At 44.0% G+C, this 17,445-nt stretch overlaps 1 long non-coding RNA gene across 1 annotated transcript; it reads left to right on the top strand.

Annotated features, from left to right (window-relative positions):
• Nucleotides 1-11,091: 11,091 nt before the first annotated feature.
• On the top strand, nucleotides 11,092-16,986 carry LOC144987771 (uncharacterized). Its single transcript, XR_013651440.1, has 5 exons — nucleotides 11,092-11,359; nucleotides 11,447-11,520; nucleotides 13,739-15,528; nucleotides 15,750-15,839; nucleotides 15,970-16,986. It is a non-coding gene; the product is annotated as an uncharacterized LOC144987771 (long non-coding RNA).
• Nucleotides 16,987-17,445: the final 459 nt, after the last annotated feature.

Below are 17,445 nucleotides of genomic sequence, written 5' to 3'. Positions count from 1 at the left end.
TAACATTGATTATTGTAACGCCCTGCTTGCTGGTCTCCCAAAAACCAACATTAGGAACCTTCAGCTTCTCCAAAATTCTGCTGCACGAGTTCTCACAAAGACCAGGAGGCGGGCTCACATCACCCCAACTTTAAAATCCCTGCATTGGCTCCCCATATGCTTCAGGATTGATTTTAAGATACTTTTAACCGTTTTTAAATGTCTTAACGGTCTTGCGCCTTCTTATTCATCCAATTTTTTAGTAAAGTATCCACTGGCACTGGTCTGTTAACCATTCTGTTTGTAAAAACCCAAAAAATACGGAGAGCCTGCGTTTCAGCACTATGACCCCCGTTTGTGGAACAGTCTGGCAGAGGACCTGAGAGCCGCAGAGAGCATTGACATTTTTAAGAAAAGGCTAAAGACTCATCTTTTTAACCTGGTTTTTAGCTCATTTTTTACTACCATTATTTATTTATTTAATTTTATCTATTTTATCTTGTTTTATGAACTTACACTAGATTTTAATGTGTTGTATTAATTTTAATTTACTTTATTTCAGTGTTTTATTGTTTATTGTTTTTATCAATTTGTTTACTTTTTCAGTCTCTTTTTTATTTTAATTTTATTATTTATTTATTTATTTATTTATTTATTTATTTATTTATTTATTTATTTATTTATTTATTTATTTATTTATTTATTTATTTATTTATTTATGTATTTATTTATTTATTTATTTATTTATTTTCCAGTGCTTCCTCAGTTGGGACCCCTCCCTCTGGGTCAGCTAACGTTCAGCCACTGCCGCTCTGGATGGACCTGCATCACCTCTTTGCTGTGGTGGAGTGGTCCTCCCCGCCTGGGATGCTGCATTTGGCTGGTTATGCAGCTGTTCACAGAGAGGGAGGCTCTTATTATCAGCGTTTCCAACATCTTGTTTTCATGCTCAACCTATTTCTTATGTCATTTCACATTGTCTTTCCCCATTAGTTAGGGGGTGGGAGATGTATTTTTCCTGCTTTTCTTGGGTCAAAAACAAAGTGCTAGCTCTGGAGTTGAACCGACCATGTGCAAATCAGATTGCTTCCCATCTTCACAGCGAGTAGAAACTGCCTATAGAAACAATAGAGACTGGTTTTCAAAATGTTTCTGATGCCCTAAAGGTTGGAAAAAGGTTCATTGGAAAACTTGGGACGTTTTGGAGCCGCTCTTATTTCTTCCAAATGTTTTCATGAAACATCGTGAAAAATCAACTCGAACTATCAAAAATACAGGATTTATTATCAGACAAGTAGAAGAGAATATCCCAATGTCACACTGGTCTCCAGTTAGTCCAGAATGCAGCAGCACAACTGTTTCCATTAAGAGACAGGAAAATGCCTCAGTTATATCACATCCTGAGAGACGCAATATTCACCCAGTGGGGGTTGCCAAAATATCTGGTATCAGACAGAGACCTACAATGGAAACAAAACAATGGAAAATGGTTTTAAAAATGTTTCTGATGCCCTGAAGGTTGGAAAACTTGGGACATTTTGGAGCCGCTCTGATTTCTTCCAAATGTTCTCATGAAACATAATAAAATATATAACTAGGGCATCAAAACAATAGAAACAAAACAATAGAAACTGGTTTTAAAAATGTTCCTGATGCCCTAGTTGGATTTAAAACCAATTTCTAACTAACCTTTTGGTGTCTTTTAACGGAAACAGTCGTGCTGCGGCATCTCTATTACAGAAATGACAACAATAGGTTTATCACAGCTTCTCTGGTTTTATTTTGTTACAGATCATTTGTGATAAGAACTTTTGGAGAACTGCATGAAGCTAAATGCTTTTTTTTCCAGACCCAGGTGCTGGAACCCAGAATAATCAGACAGGGAAGTGAGAGGTAAGAATGTTTTAATCTCCTTTTAGAGAAAAGTAGGTTAGGCAAGATGGAGATCCGGGTCGGAGATCCGGGTCGGAGCAAGGCTCGTCACGTGGCTGGAGGTAATAACGAGGCTATCAGGAGTCAGGAGCAAAGCAGAGAGGGCAGGGGAGAAGCACTGACAGAAGCACCATGACAGTACCGCCCCCCCTCAACGGCCGCCTCCAGGCGGTCCAGGCCTATGATCCGGGTGAGCACGGTAGAAGTCGGAGATGAGGGTAGGGTCCAAGATGGGGCTGACAGTGAACGCCGGAGCGACATCGATGTGACGGGCGGGAGGAGGGGAAGCGGAAGGCGGGCACAAACTGCTGTCCAAAACAGGTTTGATCTGGGAGACATGAAATGAAGGGTGTACCTTAAAAAATTGGAAGTTACTCATTGCTGCCCTCCAAAAGTTTGGTTTGGAGAAATCATTCATCAATTGGATTAAAATATTATATCACAACCCCAATGCCTCAGTCAGAACTAATAAACAGACTTCCAACAGTTTTTTTCTCAGAAGAGGAACCAGACAGGGTTGCCCACTCTCCCCTTCTCTTTTTGCTATATTCATTGAGCCTCTAGCTGCAGCAATAAGACAGAATGAGAGCATTAAATGAATTAAAACCAAACACAGCCATCATAAAATTAGTCTCTATGCAGATGATATATTACTGTTTTTAAATAACTCAAGTTCTGTAAATGAAACAGTAACAATTATTAATGAATTCTCCTCCATATCAGACTACTCCATTAATTAGAATAAGTCTGTATTATTACCACTGAACAGTAATGCGGAGCAAAGACCCACAATACAAGTTAAATCAGGCAATATCAAATATCTAGGTATTTATTATACCCCCAAATTATCAGAACGGGTGCAGCTTAAACCACACACCATTACTGAAAAGCATTCAAGACTGGTGGGTCAACCTGCCTCTCTCCCTTATGCACAAGATAGCCACGGTTAAAATGAAAATCTTACCAAAAGTTAATTATCTCAATGATCCCCACACAACCACCGTTAAAATGGTTCAAAACATTAGACTCATCCATATCAGGCTTTTTATGGAACAATAAACCTGCAAGAATTAGTATAAAAACTTTAAAATCTGCGAAAAGCTGTGGAGGCTCAGAATTACCTAACTTCCACAAAGACTGTCTTGCAAATAGATAACAATACATCTTAAAGTGGTTAAAAATTAATCCAGAAACCAACTCATGATTAGACTTGGAAGAGGCATTATGTCAGATCTACCGTTTATTAGCCAAACTGTTAAAAAACAGGACTGTTTTCAAAGTATTAATATAAACGCCACTTTAACAGCTTGGTGGGAATATCTCAAAATATCAAAATCATCAATTCAACCGTGCAAAATGACACCCATCGGGAACAACCCGGACATCCTTATAAACAAAACAATGATAAACTTCCCAGCTTGGCAAGCAGGGGGCGTTAAACAACTACGGCACGTAATTATTGATAGAAGATTCACAACTCCCCAGGAACTAAAAGACAATACTTATATCTATTATTACTAAAAAAGTTAAATATAAAGACATTGATTTAAAGCTACCAGAAGTAGTTACCTCTCTTAATTAATTTTTCAATGAATAAAACTCTCTCCAAAAAGCCAGTCTGGCTTAAGGTTTCAATCACAGCTTTACCTTCACTTTGTGTGCTTGGTGACATGAGTGCCATCGATATAGAAGGAAGATTAGTATGTATCATTTTCATAACTATTTGTATTGCTAAACCAACAATTTTAATAAATTGGAAAAGCAAGAAAAATATCAAAGCCGCAAGCAGCGTTGTATGGCCCGCAGACGCAACCCGTCTTCCACGCACAACTTAATGCACCACCCGCGCCCTCACCGCCCACCTTTGATGAAGGCTAGTCAAAGCTGCATATGTTAATAATGCTAGCAATGCTTATATGGCTAAAAGTGCTAGCATAGCGATCAGCATCATCAACTGACTCCGAAAAACACATTGCTCCATTAGTGAGAGCTATATGTCATAAGTTAGTGAAAAACCCACTTTTTTCAAAATGGCAGCTTTTCTGTTGATTTTATCTCCATAGCAACCATTTTGTGTTTTGGTCGCCTCGGCAGGAAGAATAGATCAACGTTAGTTTCAGACGAATCGGAAAAAGTAAACTTTTGTTGTCCTTAGCAACAGTGGTTTTACGCCAACCACGCCCACGTTCCTTATATGTCCATATCCAGTATTTTTCAATATATTCAGTTTCAGGCATGAATGCATGCGTTCAATTTACACTGTATTCCATTGAAAGGGATGGAGTTATAGCAGTGCGCCACTTTGCTAGCTAGCCTCTTGCACGCCATTCAAAATCTACCACTTCTAATTCCAACATTTTGTCCACAGTACCTTGCCATTGATGCCCAAAAGGTTTCGAGACGATCGATGAAAATTCCAACGACAAGTTTACGTTTGAATCCGGTGGTAAAGGTGTTTTTATAGAAAAATCAAAATAGGTCAAAGGTCGATGAAACTCCAGAGGTGATTGTAGACTTTTGATAAGAGAACTGCAGGATTAAGAAAAGTCTGGAAAGAGGACATAAATGCACAAATAATAAAACTCAGTGTGGCCCCCATCGTCATCTGACGGTGCCACACGGTCATACCATATCCCTCCTCTGAGGGATTGACAATGTGCAGCAATCCAATCCAGCCGTCAGCCAACGTGCAGGCACCACGCCGATCCACCTGACAGTATAGCAGGCGGCCCTCGTCCAATGCTGAGGCCCTGCAGTTCAACGGCCAGGCATCAGCGGGTCCTTCCTCTGGCTCGTGCTCCTCTGCCACGTCCTCGCGTCGGACGGATGCACGGGCTGCGGCCGCTCCACGACGGCGACCCCTACGATCTGCTCCTCGGTGCGCCGCTCCGGTCAGTCCGAGCCCCGGCAAAGGCCCTTCCATCGGCCACACGCCCCCGCTGGTTGAGTTCAACTGTTCAGCGGAAGTGAAGCAGAAATTACCCAGAGGGGATTTTAGCAGATCAGGAGGATGAAGAGTCAAAGGATGAGCGCTGTGGAAACCCCTGAATAACATGCAAAGCCCAGACGGTACAGCATCAAACACAACTGCAAATTCTTTGGGGATTATTGGTATTTTATACTGCATTGTGAATTCTGAGTAGTTATATAATAATCCTGGTTCTTTGAATAATTGATTTAGGAAAATTATACCATTATTAAACCAGTTACTTACAGAGTTTTCTTCTTATAGACAATATTACAATTATTCCAGATAATACAACTTTGTGGAGAAAAGTTGTGTTTGTAGATCAGAGCCTTAGAGAACCTGTTGATGAAAATTTGACAGTTTCACTGGGATTTTTGGCATAGCAGGGTGTTTTACTTCCTTGGTCCCATTCTGTCCTGATCATGATCACCTGTGTCTTGTTAGTCCTGTCTGTATATAAGTCTTGTCTTTGCCTTCCTCTTGTGCTGGTCCATTAACGTCATTAATGTCTTAAATGTGTCTTCGTCTCTGCCCTCTGCCATGTGATCATGTTTTGCTCACAGTAAGTTTAGTTTTGTTTTCCTGCTCTGCAGCGCTTTTCGTTGTTAATTAAACCCCTTGCCCTGGAACCGTTTGCCTCTGCCTCTGGATTCTGGGTCCTTCCTGCTCACCAGCCTTCCCCACCTGACACAGAATTTCACATTTATTTAAATTAAGGGTGAGTCCTGAAGCTTTAGAAAAGGATTGGATAATAAAAATCGCCACAGCTACTTGTGAAGCGTCTCGGAGAAAGAGAGCAGTGTCCTCTGCTAGTTGACTTATGAATATTTGCCTCTCAGCCACAATTAAACCTTTTAATGGGCTGAGTTTGATATGTAGATTGAGGAATTGAACAGAAAGAAGAAACCGACACACCGACACGGGGCATCCCTGCCTTACCCCAAGTTTCAAGAAGAATCTAGGTGAAGTTCCGCTGGCGAGTTTTATAGAACTATTACTATTGACATATACAGTTTGAACAGCATTGCAGAACAGAAGAATTGACCAAAACCAAATTTATTTTAAAGCAGCAATAATAAAATTGTGTTCTAACGAATCAAAGGCTTTATAAAAGTTTAGAAAAAGAATGAGACTGTCATCCTGCACGAGTTCTGAGTAATCTAGTATGTCTAAAATTAATCTAATATTGTTTGAGATATGACGATTCTGCATAAATCCAGACTGATTTTCATCAATAATTGTATCTAAGACAGGCTTTATTCTATTTGCAAGAATCAAAGGCAATATCTTATAATCACAATTCAGCAAGGTGATTGGATCCTTTCTCCGTTTAGGGATCAAGGTAATCAGCCCTTTAGGATAAACTGGGAGGGAGTGCACCCATGTTAATGCTTTCTTCAAAAACTTTTAGCAAAATTATAAACACACCTGTTGGCTGCAAAAATGTCCACATGTCAACATGTACACAATAATGTTCACACACATACTTATGCCTTCAAACCAACTAGTGTGAAATATTTCATTCAATCACCCAAACTATTAGTGCAAAGGTGAGCTAACACCTGTGCTCAGGTGAGTGTTTATGTTCTTTCTCTTTCGGCTTTTCCCATCAGAGGTTGCCACAGCGAATCATCCATTTTGTGCGGACGATTTGCATGGATACCTTGGCAATGTTTTTTACGCCGGATGCCCTTCCTGACGCAACCCTCTCCATTTAGCTGGGCTTGGGACCAGCACAGCAGTAGAGAAGGGAACAGGGAGCAGCCCGGATTTGAACCCAGGTTTCACGGACGGAAGGCGCCGTAACCCAGCACGAGCTCAAGTGAATGTTTATGTTCTTCTGAAATGGATGGTGGAACGTGAAAAGAAGGAAGGAGAGTTCCAAGCCATCCCCACACCAAGAACCCCGCCGCAGCAACTGCAGCAGCCAGAACCCCCCAACGCCACTCGCGCCGCGAGGCCCCCAGAGCCAGAGAGCAGGGAGGCACAAATGGACAAAGAGCGCAGCCCCAGCCCAACCAGGAGAGCCGCCCCTCCGCCGCGCCGGGAGGGCCCAACGCCGGGCCTCACCCGAGAAGTGTGCCCACAGCCCTAGACAAGCACCTTATCATCACTCCAGGAGTTCTGGGCATCCCCCCGTCCCACCCCAGGTACGGGCCAGGACCCCCTCAAGGGAGACCCGCTCCTCGATCCAGGCAGTCACCCACCCAGCCCACGGTTGGTCCAGGAAGGAGTAAGGGAAGGGCCAGCCACCCCCGCCCAGGAAGGGGGCACCCAGGAGAAAAGGGGGCCCACAAGGGGTGTTGCAAACTTGGGCCGACCAGACTCAGTCACTGTTAAAAAAATTTCGCGAGGCCCAACATTAAGGGGCAAGGACCAGAACCCACACCACAGGGACACGGACACCCCCGGCTCAGGTGTGATATGATCCCGGCTCTTGGCCTTGCCAGAGAGCTTAGGGATCCCTCTCCCTGCATGGAGAGAGCACTGCCAGGCCCAGAAAACCAGCACCCAGGGGATACGGCCACCATTTCCAAAGGCCCAGTACCCCCTACCAAGGATGGGGTAGGGGGCAGATGGTCCGAGGTCCCACCTTCCTTGCGAAATGCATGTGTGTGTGTTTATGTTTGAATGTATATTTTGAGGAGTGAAGGATGTGTGTACTAAGGGGGTGCAGTTAAAATTGGTGGGTAGTGGACCGAGGGGACATCTCCTGATTACTCACAGTCATGTCCCATCACTCTCCCCGCCAAGGGGCCCTAAATGTCTAAGGTGCAGTTAAAATTGGCGGGTAGGGCGCTAAAAAGACATCTGCTGCTTGCTAGCAGTGATGTCCAAGCACCCCCCCCCCCCCCCCCCCCCACCAAGGGGTCCTACATGTCTAAGGTGCAAATAAAACTGAGACAGGGGGGGCCAATTCCATACGGCAACCATGGGAGGGGGACCACTGCCAAGTAGCTCCTCCCCCCAAAGTGCAAGCAGGCTAACCCCCCTCCCCCATCATCCTAAAATGAGATTATATGAGGATGGGGGTAAGTCAGGGACATTTGATAGACTGTCCCCCGGCGGTCACCCAGCGCCCCCCCCCCCCAGCATAAGACCCAGGTCCCCCCAGCCCAGTGGTCCCATCCCCCGACACCCCGCGCCACACACCACCCGCTCCACACAGAGACATAGGAGCCAGAAAGCGCCCCCCCCCCCCCCCCCCCCCAGAGCAAGCCCAGGCCCCCGCCCCCAAGCGCCGCCCCTGGGAGAGCTCTGGTAAGGCCTCGACGGGACTAAGGCAGCCAACCAGCTGGGGCAACCGCCAAATGCCTCAGCGGAGACCCCGACTCGTCAATCCTCCATAGTCCCGTACCGATGGTGGGCCCTCCCCCCCCCAGGAAGCTTCCCCCAGGACAGGGCCAACAAGCCCCCGCCCCGCACTCCACCAGACCCTGCAGCCCGAGTGGGTGTCACCCAGAGCGGCCTCGGCCCCAAGAGGGTTGCCCCACCCCTTTCCAGAGCCAGGGAAGGAGTGATCCCAGCCCCAGGTGTAGGTGGGCAGCCCATCCAGCGCCACTGGAAACCCCCCCCCCTTGAGCCGGACCCCCCGCCAAACCCCCATTCGGAACAGGCAAGGAGACAAACCCCCCAAGCCTCGTCAAGAAAGAAAAAAAAACAGATTTTTTTTAAGAATCGGCTAACGTATAGGTGACACAACCTATGGTTTGGCGGCCATTTTGTGCCAAAATCTGCCATTTTGAGATTTTCGTGTTTTTACACAATATGGAAACAGAACTTTTTTTCGAAGGATTTTCATGAAAATTTGATAATATTGTCAATGGTATAAGGTCCCATAAAATGCAGGGCAAGCTTGCGTGACGTGGCCTGGATAGGGATGTTCTTGGAAGACAGCCAAACCCTCTGACCTGGTTGGTATATGGGTCCCACCACCCTGTGGCGATTCGCAGTGCGGCACTTGCTCTCCTTGGTGCGGAGGAGAGCAGCCCTGGTTTGATTCCAAATGCGCTGGCAGCATTGAAGGTGGTCTTGAACTGAGGGCACTGGCAAATTCAGTTCGTGAGATGGAAACAGCAGTGGTGAGTACCCAAGGGAGGCTTCAAATGGGGATACCCCTGTGGCAGAGGAGGGATGAGAGTTATGTCCATATTCCACCCATACCAAGTACTTGAACCAGTCTGTAGTGTTCTGGGGAGCATGGGAATGGAGGGAAACTTCCAGCTCCTGATTAGCCCTTTCAGCTTGGCCATTGGACTGGGGGTGGTACCCCGAGGTGAGGCTGATGGTGGCTCCAAGGGCTGAACAAAACGACCTCCAAACTTGGGAGTTGAATTGAGGTCGGACACAATGTCTGCCGGAAGGCCATGGTGACGAAAGACGTGTTGAACCAGGATATCAGCGGTTTCGGTGGCAGTGGGTAACTGAAGGAGTCGAATGAAATGAGCAAACTTGGAAAATTGATCAATGAGAGTGAAAATAACAGAGTTGCCTTGGGAAGTGGGAAGGGCAGTAACAAAATCCACCGCAATGTGGGACCATGGCCGACTGGGTGTAGTTAGAGGGTGAAGTACTCCAGAAGGAGGGGAATTAGAGGACTTGGAACGGGCACATGCGGAACAAGCAGCAACATACTCCCGTACATCTTTGTTCATGGTAGGTCAAAAGAAATGTCTGCGTAGAAGGTTAAGGGTACAGGTGACCCCTCCATGGCGGGCGATGCGACATGGGCCCAGGTAATGACATCAAACCTTAGGGATGAGGGAACATAGAGATGTCAGCTGATGAAGAACAAACGTCAGCTGATGAAGATGTCAAGTGTTCTCATCAATCTGAAGACACAAGTGGACAGAAGATTTCAATGTGGAGAAGATTTGAAAAGGCGCTCACGCCAGCGAGCAAACGCCAGCGAGCAAACGCCAGTTTAAAAGAAGATCAAAGGACTAAGACTCTAACTAAACCAAAGTCGGGTTTTCTGTCCTTTTGCTCAGGTTAATCCTTAAAAAAATCCTTTGAGGATAAAACTGATGATATTAGATTGATCCAAGAGCGAGAAGATAGAAACAATGTAATGAAGGGAGATGGAATGAATGAATGAATGAATGAATGAATGAATGAATGAATGAATGAATGAATGAATGAATGAATGAATGAATTGACGAGAAAATGTTTTTTTTTTCTTGTGGGTTTTCTCCTGGTGCTATGGTTTGCCCTTAAAAAAAATCTTTTTACTTTTATGTCGACCTCTGATTGGCATGTTGCAGGTTCGATTCCCATATGTCGAAGTGTTCTTGGGTGAGAGACTGAAGACACCTCGCCTCTGGTGGACGGTTGGCGCCAGTGTTCAGCAGCGCCATCAGTGTGTGAATGAGTGAATGGGTCTGTGACTGTAATGCGCTATATCAGTTTACGCCATTTAAGCTTTAAAAATGAATGAATGAGAGAATGAATGAGTAATGCAACCACAAGGGGGCACCACCCAGTGGTCTATTGTGCCGGTCCCAAGTCTGGATACATGCAGAGGGTTGTGTGAGAGCAAAAACCAAAGAAACATGTGAATCACAAACACAGATGACTTCATGTATGTCTCACAAACATCTCTTTATGTACGTGTCATCAAGATTCTATTACATGGCCCACACTGCCTTCACCAGAGGAAGCCCCTAGAAGGGATGGAGGAAATGGCCAGGGCGAGGAAAGTCTGCTCCCACAACCCGGTCCTGGATGAGTGGAGGAAGATGGTTAAATGGATGGATAAATGGATGGATGGATAGATGGATGGATCGATAAATGGATGGAGGGATGGATGGATCATCAGATGGATGAAAAAACCTGAAAGATAATTGTGTTGTAACCAAATATTATTTAATATTGCAGCTTAATTTTTCTAGCGCTTAAAAACTGTTTTAGATGCACCAAAGTGCTTCATAATAAAAGTGAGAAGAAATTTTAAAAATAGGCAAATTAAAACAAAATTAAAATATGAAAATGACAAAAAGCTGTCAGCAAAAAAAGACAGATAAAAACACAATATAACAAATACTAGAAAGTAAAGAAAAAACAACTACTGAGTACTGAAAGCCATTCTAAAAAGGAAATTTTTATGTAACCAGGTCAAGGGAGTGAAGTCAATTTAAAATGGGTAGTGCTGGAAGGGGCCACTAAGTGGCGCTGTGGGTTTTTGTTTATACTAAAGGCTGGCAGGCCAGGATGTTGTCACGAGCGGCAGGAGATAACAATACGGCAGACTGGCGGTCCTGGTTCGTCACATGTGCGTCGGCAAAGAGGGGTTTGACAGAGTTTGGTGCAGTACCGGCAAAGTCTGCACGGTTGGAGTGAAGGACCTTTAATTAGCTGCCGAACGAACGAGACGCAGAGCTGCGCGACGGCGTGTCGGGGAAGACTGAAGTAAGTTGCGCTGTTGAAGAGCTCTAGTTAACAAGGCTAGCTAGCGGGGCATTCGGCAAGGCTACGGACGGCGTGAGTTTGTTTTTTTTATTTCCACCCACATCTGTTAAATTTTAGTTATCGTCCACTGTTTAAATTTCTAATGCGTGTTCTGCACAGAGGGGAGAAAACGTTGTTCAGCTTGCTTGTGGGTGAGGCCGGGAGGAGCCGGTCCTTTTTGCCCCCATTTTTCTGTGAGTTTGAGTATTTTTTGTATTTTTTGTATTTGTTATGAACATTGTTTAAATTTGTCATTTAAATTGACATTTAAGCCGGTAAGGTCAGATATCAGGCAGAGTTCTGCAGGAATGTTATTCCAGAACTGAAGGTCGGTGATGGAAAAGCAGGTCATCCCAGTGTTTCTGTCGTGACCTCAGCACATGCAGCAGATTTTGATTAGCAGACCTTCAAACTCTAGAATGGCTGCAGACAGTTACAAATGAATTGGGGTGACACCATGAAGAGCTTAAAAAAACAGAAAAAGTTTCTATTGAATTCTGAAATGAACAGGAAGTCACTAAAATGAGTCCTGGAGTGATGCATTCTGGATGTTCCAAAAGTAAGGCTCCACTTAGTCTGGCAGGAGGTTTTCTGTGATTCAATGCCTTTAAAGCTTCACACACTTCATGCACAGTAAAAGGTACAAAGCTAAATGGGTTCCCAGAAAACATAGGGGATTCTGTGCAGGAGATTGTTGAGGAAGAATCAGTTTTGAATCTGTTCTTTGACATGGAGAAGTAAGACAGAGTCCTCCACTGAGTGAACAAGTAACATCATTATACAGAGCAAGGATGCACTGAAGTTTGGACAAGTCTCTGGGCAAAGCTGGCATCAAGTTTATACCAGAATCCAACAGAGTCAGTGACTGTTCTGAACTCAGAAAAGCTAAAGGGCATGTGAACTGGTAGCAAATAGATCTGGGGGATTTTCAGTTCCCCTGCTATAGGCCCAGAAACAACGGCTCATCCCAAGATCCCAAAAGACCAATAGGCCTATAAATGAAATAAGTAATGCCATCATTCACAAATGAAAACACTTATCAGAAGTGAAGAGTACAGACCTCAGAATGAAAGGCAGGTCCAGACCTGTTAGTTCCAGGTGGATGTTGCAGATCCAGACTTGTTAGTTCCAGGTGGATGTTGCAGATCCAGACCTGCTAGTTCATCATGCAGCATCAGATCCAGACCTGTTAGTTCCAGGTGGATGTTGCAGATCCAGACCTGTTAGCTCATTATACAGCATCAGGTTCAAGCCAGGTAGTTCCAGGAGGATGCAGTTGTCAAAATCCAAAAGCATTTATAGACCCAGATATTTATCATTCAATCCATAAAAATATTGACAGCCAGGTTTAAAAAGATTAAAAACAGCAAAAGCACAGACAGACACTCAACAGACAAATGAGTCTTGGATTCAGACTCATGGACCTAATTGGGTTTTGGTCTCGTCTGACCACGGAACCTTCTCTCAATCACTTCATACATCTTTGAGGTGATCGTTGGCATTCTTCAGGAGAGCCTTTCCCATCACCAGGAATAAAATTCCTGCAGAACTGCACCTGATATCTGACCTTAACAGCTTTGAATGTCAATTTAGGAAGCCCCCCAGGAAGAAGGTACAGCTCTATTAAGGCCAAAACAACCAGACTCCAGACTGAGCAACAGCCTTTATGCACAGGCTGTGGGGCTGCTTAACAGTCCCTCCTAGCAACTGCCCCCCCCTCCTTATCTGAGCACACTGTGAAAACTGGACTTTGCATTGCTGCTAATAACTTAATGTCTTGTGTACACTGAATGTCTTATTTATTTATTTATTTATTTATTTATTTATATTTCTTGTCATGTTAAGTCCTTGCTGTGTTCCCTTTTGTACTGATGCTGCACTTTGGTTATTTATATATTGGGTATTTTTTGGTGAATTGAACTGAGTGGCTGTTGTTGATGCTCCAAACGTATTTTCGTTGTTCCACTGACAATGACAAATAAATCTTTTGAATCTTGAAAAAAAAAAGTTTATCACTAAACTTGTTCAAATGCTTCAAATAATAATAATGGATTGGATTTATCTGCGCTTTTCCAGACACTCAAAGTTCTTACATTGTGTCCATTATTCATTCACTCCTCATTCATACTTGGTGATGGTAGCTACTGATGTAGCCACAGCTGCCCCGGGGCAGACTGACAGATTCTATGGTCCCTCTGACCATCACCGGAATCATTCATTCACGCACCAGTGGAGCTGAACTAAAGGCAAGGGTGAAGTGTCTTGCCCAAGGACATAACAGTTGGCTAGGGGGAGCGGGGATCAAACCACTGACCTCTCGATCATTTGCTCAACCACCTGAGCCACTGCCACTGTTCACTTCAACTCTCTTCAGTCCTGGATCTGGTTTCCCACATCTTCCTCTCCTTTCAGGCCTCATCTTCAGCTTCCAGGGCTTCTGGGACTGAAGCTCAGAGTCTGAGTCCACAGGCTGGTTGTGGTCTTGGTCCTCGTCTTCGTCGGTCTCATTGGTGGCGTAGCAGCCTTTCTGTCTGGACAGACACCATAGCAGCACTGAGATTGTGTTATTGACAGTCAGCAGGATCTCACTGATGATTCCTAATGATTCCAGACATACAAAGTAGACTCTTTTCAGACCTTAAACCCCATTTTAGAAGACAAAACAATGAATCTTTGTGTTTTTAAAGGTTTGTCAGTTGGTCTATTCTAGAGACACGACAAAGACTTCAACTGAAACTCTATAGACTCTCAGTCAGAAACTTTTGCTTGTTAACCAGAAGGTAAAAATCAAACAATTTAGTGTTTTACCAGGAGAAAGGTGAATCAGAAAGGACCTCTCTTCTTGAACCCCCCCTGACGTCACATGGTTTGTGCCAGACGTTTGTTCTTCTCTGGAGCTAATAAGAGAGTCGGATATCTATTCATTTCACAACATTAAAACAGAATCACGTTGAAACATGAAAAAGTCTTTGTGCTTCAGAAAAACAATAGAAACTGGTTATAAAATGTTTCTGATGCCCTGAAGGTTGGAAAGAGGTTTGTGGGAAAACATGTGACATTTTGGAGCCACTCTGATTTTTTCCAAATGTTCTCATGAAACATCGTGAAAAATTAACTACATAGTGATAATAAAAACTGTTTGATCACTTGCTGATAATTCTATACTTTTAATAGTAGATGTATTCTAACATGGAGAGACAGAATATCAAAACAAAACTCCAGAAAATAACTTTAAAGAATTCATATTAATTTATTTGTATTTCCCTGAGGGAAGTAATTATTTGGGGCTGCACGGTGGAACAGTGGTTAGCACTCTTGTCTCACAGCAAGGCCTCCGGTTCAAGTCCCGGCTGGGGGGCCTGAACCAGTGCACCAATGTGGGACCTTTCTGTGTGGAGTTTGTGTGGGTTTTCTCTGGCTTCAATTGGTTAATTAATAATTGGTTACCCTAAATATTCTGAATGTGTGTGATTGTGACCTGGTGACCTGTTCAGGGTGTCCCCGGCCTTAACCTACAAGAGACGTGGATAGGCTCCAGCAGCCCCGTGACCCTCGAAATGGAAAAAATGGAAGAAGAAAACTAATAAATGAATGAATGAGGGGATGGATTTTCCACCATTCTGGAGTTGCTGAAGGTGAGAGGCAGCTGTCTGGTGGGGACTTACTCTCTAGCCCCCATTTCAACCATGTGGATTTTAATGCCCACGTGGGGAACAACAGTGGCGCCCAGAAGGACGTGATGTGAACGGCCTCCCTGCTCTGAACCGGAGCTGCGTTCTCTTGTTGGACCTCGCCATGGTTTGTCCGTGAACAGACACCATGTTTGACCCCAAAGGTGTTCAGGTCATTCCACGTGGCTCCAGGAGTCATGGTCTACTTTGGAACTGATGAAAGAGGAACCTCTGGATTTGTTATTGCACAACATAAGACAGCGAGGAGTCTGAACAAGATTTAGTTTTACTGAGAAAAACAGAAACTGGTTTTAAAGAATGAACCTGATATCTTGACGGTTGTAAAGAGGCTTATGAAAAAAACTAACTCCGCTCCATCCAATATGGGATGAAATGTTCTTGGCTGTCATGATGATGAAGGCGTTCCCTACAGACATGGAACAAAGTTCTATGTGAGCCCCGCCCACTTTGAGTCTGATTTAAGGATGAGACTCAGCCTCAACCAGCACAACTTCAGCTTCAGCTGCTCTGGTGAGTTTTCTTGATGTCCTGCTTTCATTCATTTGATTTTTTCATCAAACATTCTTCTAGAATGTCTCCATTTCTTTCAAATGATGCTGTGGTCTTTGTCCTGTTTTAGTTCTTTAGAAAGTTCTTGGTTTTTGTGTATTTTCTACAGACAAATGTTAGGATCTTGGTGTGTTTTAGGCTAGGAGTTGGTTAAGATTGTTGGATTTTCTAATCTTTTTCAGTCTGGTCCTGCTCCAGACCGTCTTCAGAGGAAACAACTTCTCCCAGAAGTCTAAGGGAAGAAACTTTTCCTCCTTCTGCAACAAGCTCAGGTTTGTTAAATGGATCAAGTTTGAAAAAGTCATTTGGTTCTGCTGTGTTTTTATAATGAACAAAGCAAAATATCTGCTTCTTTATCTTCATTAACTGTCATTCTAAAAAAGACATTTTTTTCTATTTTAGAGTTTTCAAGTCAACGACAACATGCCGTACGTAGCACCAGTTACCCTGGTTGGTGGACAAGGAGGAGGCCCGTGTAGTTTTGACGGTGCACAAAATGGAGCTGTGCTTAAAAGGCTGGATGTGTGGGCTGGACCAACCCAAGTGAGATGTATAAAGGTCCAGATGTCTGACGGAAATGAAAGGATGTTTGGGAGAGAGGGTGATAATCATTACTCTTTCACTTTTGAGGATGGAGAAAAATTTACCTCCCTCACTCTTTGGCCCAATAATGCTGGAAATCGTCTGGGTGGCTTTAAATTCACAACATCCAACAACCGAAGTTTTGAGGCTTTTATGACAAATGGAAAGCCTTCGGTACCGGCAAGAGAAGCAGATGTTGGCTCTGGAATCTGTTTTGGAGTTCAGGGCAGGTCAGGATCTGAAATTGATGCATTTGGGTTCCTGTTCTTCAAAGTTCATTAAGTAAACCGGTTCTAGAGGGCTAGATGGTGAAACAACAACCTGTGTGGGTTCAGCTTCTTGATGAGAACAGAAATAAATGTGTCTGACAGAAATGATTTCACCTTCTAGCCTCCAGACAAAGACAACAGCTAATGATATCTGCTGTCATGAAAAGGGTTTGGTTCTTTGAAACAATCAGATGACATCTTTGAACAGATGTGTTCCTGCTGCATCTGTGGCTGATGGGGACAATCACCTCTTTGATGGTTTTTCTTTGATTTCTTCATCTGGTTTGTGGTTTTTTCTTTGGACTTTTACTGCAGTTTTCTGAATGTTTGCATCAGATTTTTGGATTTGCTGTCATTTTTCCTGCTGTACTGAGAAACTCCTGATGATTTTCCTGTTATTGTCACTGGAATCCAATGTTTCTGTTGTCCTCATCATCTCTTCTGGAAATGGCATTCTATCAGTAAATCTTGTTGGTGTGGACGCTGGAAAAAGCCCTTCAGTTCATGTCAAATCACTGTTTGTGCTCATCTAGTCTGTATGATTTGGAAAATAAAAACCTCAACCAAATCAGGAGTGCTATGAATTCTTAGACTGAACACAAATACATGTTGAAACATTTCTACCAGTTTGTGAGCATCCCTAAAGATGTAGGAGGTTAAGCCCCTCCCACAAGGAAGGTGACGGCAACACCAATGTCACGTCTGGATGATGCAGATGCCGACCAATCACAGGAGACGGCAGCTCAACAGCTCCAGAACAATAAGGTGAACAGAGACGTCTTTCAAGAAAGACAACCTCACACACACTAGTACACACACACTAGTACACACACAAACACACACACTGTGACAGAATGACGGAAGCGGCTGTGGGTGTGTGTTTGGAGTTTTATTTTCACCATCCAACATGTTCTCAAGATCAAACTCCATCAACCTCCTCTCTACTGAGCAAACACCTCTTCTTATATAGCCTCGCCCCAATTGGTTCAAACCATTACAGAAGACATGCAGGGGTTAACAACTAAAT

The sequence above is a fragment of the Oryzias latipes genome, chromosome 19, assembly GCF_053564925.1.
Source record: "Oryzias latipes strain Hd-rR chromosome 19, Olatipes_Hd-rR_3.1".
Taxonomy (NCBI): domain Eukaryota; kingdom Metazoa; phylum Chordata; class Actinopteri; order Beloniformes; family Adrianichthyidae; genus Oryzias; species Oryzias latipes.
The sequence above is the reverse complement of the archived record's forward strand: the minus strand, read 5'-3'. Positions and strand labels throughout refer to the sequence as shown.